The 2,814-nt window shown below is 36.9% G+C and overlaps 1 non-coding gene across 1 annotated transcript; it reads right to left on the bottom strand.

Annotated features, from left to right (window-relative positions):
* Nucleotides 1-487: 487 nt before the first annotated feature.
* Nucleotides 488-594, bottom strand: LOC124899009. The gene has a single exon (XR_007056148.1). It is a non-coding gene; the product is annotated as a small nucleolar RNA R71 (small nucleolar RNA).
* Between the last annotated feature and the right edge of the window lie 2,220 nt (nucleotides 595-2,814).

Below are 2,814 nucleotides of genomic sequence, written 5' to 3'. Positions count from 1 at the left end.
TTTTTCATCAGAGGCAAAGAGCTTAATATTACATTCAACAGGGACAAATGCCTGAAATACGAGATCCAAATATTGGAAATGTTTCAGCTCCTATTATTCCAGTTGTTCTTTTTCAACTAGTTGCAAGACCTATTCGTGAGGTGGCAATACTACTTACGAACCATGTAACTAACAACATTCAAAATCCTGAACCAGGAGGCCAGTAGGAATTGAAACAAAATATAGTGCAATTGTTGAATTCTGTGGGGCACTTTTACGGACTTTCACATGAGGATTCGCAATAGCACATACAGACCTTCCTGGAAATAAGTGATACATACATTCCTAAAGATATGAATGCTGATTATGTCAGGTTGAACTCTTCTCCTTTTCTCTAAATGGGGAAGCAAAGAGATGGTTACATGCTGAACCACCACACTCCATTTCTTCATAGGAAAATTATGCTCGAAAGTTCCTTATTCGATTTTTTCTATCCTAGAAGACTGCACAATTGAGGAGTAAAATCTTGAGTTTTATATAGAAAGATGGAGAAAATATCAATCAAGCTTGGGAGAAATTCAAAGGCATGCTAAAAAATTATCCTTATCATCATCATTCGAATGATGCTTTGGTGCACACATTTATTGAAGGCCTTGAGTCTAATACTAAGATTCTCTTGGATTAAGCAGTAGGAGGCAAAGCTTTGGAGAAAACGTATGAAAAACCGTATACATTGCTAAATTGAATCGCACAAGGGAATCCTAATTAGCATACTGACTCAAGGAGTGATCTAAAGAAAGTTGTAGGGGTATTAGAGATTTATCAATTCACTGCATTACAGACACAAATTGCAGCAATGCAAAATCATATGACTACTTAGCTCAACAACTTAAAGTTGGGTGCAACACAACCAACAGTAATAGCAAATGCAGTTAAACAGGTATACTCATGGTATGAAGTTAGCGGAAGTGGTGAGCATAAAACAGATGCATGTTCTGCTAATCCAAATTCAGTCAACTATGTGGGGAATGCAAATTGTCAGGGTCAATAGAATTTTGGCAGTACTTATAATCCAAATTAGAGGAACCACCCTAATTTCTTATAGGGTGGAAATCAGGCACATAATTCAAATCAGTATAAGAGACTAGTGCTATCAAATCCACAGCCAACTCAAAATACTCAGGTGACTTCTTAGAATAGCAATGTGGAGGAATTGATTAAGCAGTTCAGAGCTTAATAAGCACAGTTTGCAGCAGACATAAAGACTCAACAGGAATAATTTTCAGTTGAGTTAAAGAGTCAACAATTACTCATAAAAAATCCAAAGTTGCAGTTTGGTCAAATTGCAGGATCGCAGAATACAAGGCCATAAGAAGCATTGCCTAGTGACACTAAGGTTAATCCTAAATAGGTGAATATGGTTAAAACAAGGAGTGACCTATAAACTAAGGAGACGGTTCAGGAGTAGGATAATCCCGCAATCACTGATGAAAGTTTGAAAGAGAATATAAAAATAAAAGTCAAGGAAAAAAGGAAAGTGAAGAGATTCATCTATTCCCTTACCTTTTTCTCAAAGGGCAAGGAAGCATTAAGAGGAAGCTAGTTTTAAGAAGTTTCTAGATCTTCTGAAGCAGGTTCAAGTAAATATTCCTCTTGTTGACATTTTGCAGAGTGTGCCAAAATATGTGAAATACTTAAAAGATATTGTTGCCAATAAGAACCGATTGACTAAATATGCTATAGTTGCACTTACTCAAGAGTGCACGTCTTAAATTTAAAATAAATTGCCCATGAAGTTGAAGGATCCAGGTAGTTTCACCATACTGATTACCATTGGACAGACTATTTGTGCTCGTGGATTGTGTGACTTGGGTGCTAGCATAAATCTCATGCCCACGTCATGGTATCGGATGATGGGTGTTGGGAGTCCCAAACCCATGACTATTGTGTTACAGTTGGCGGATAGGTCACTTGCTAGGTTAGATGGTATTATTAAAGATGTGTTGGTGTAAGTGGGATCTTTAATCTTTTTGGTTGATTTTGTGATTCTTGACTTCGAACCTGATCCTGTTATTCCATTTATTTTGGGATGACCTTTCTTAGCGACATGACAGTCGCTTATTAATGTGGCAACTAGAAAAATGACAATGCGAGTGCATAATAAAGTAGAGGTTTTCAATGTGTATAGAGCATTGAAACTGCCAGCCATATATGAGGAGCTGTCTTTTATATCGATTATTAATCTTGTTTTGGATTGGCAGTTGCTGTTGTCTGATGATCCATTAGTGCGAGATTTGAGGGTTATGATCTGCATAGAGATATGGAGGCATTAGAATTAGTCCAGGTTATGAATTTGGCAGTGATTGAGATAAAGAAAGTGTCGTTCGAGCCTTTGAATAGACCAATTGGTCCATCACCTAAGCCTTCAGTAGAAGAAGCACCTAACTTGAAGCATAAGGTTCTTTCTCCTTACTTATAATATATTTTTCTTTCTGATCAAGATACTTTGCCTATGATTTTGTCTACAGGATTATCAGATGTATAGGTAAAGAAAGCTGTAGTTGTTCTAAAAAGGAGAAGAAAGGCGATTGGCTGGCAGATGTCGGATATTTTAGGAATCAATCTAGTGTTTTACATGCATAATATTTATATGAAAGAGGGTTATAGACCTAGAGTGCAGCAACAATAAAGGTTGAATCCTGTGATGAAGGAGCTGGTTAGAAAAGAAGTAATTAAGTGGTTAGATAATGGTATTATCTACCCAATTTTTGATAGCAAATGGGTGAGTCCAGTGCACGGTGTACCAATTAAGGGAGAAATAAAAGTAGTGACCAA

This window comes from Capsicum annuum, chromosome 5 (genome assembly GCF_002878395.1).
Source record: "Capsicum annuum cultivar UCD-10X-F1 chromosome 5, UCD10Xv1.1, whole genome shotgun sequence".
Lineage (NCBI taxonomy): Eukaryota > Viridiplantae > Streptophyta > Magnoliopsida > Solanales > Solanaceae > Capsicum > Capsicum annuum.
The sequence above is the reverse complement of the archived record's forward strand: the minus strand, read 5'-3'. Positions and strand labels throughout refer to the sequence as shown.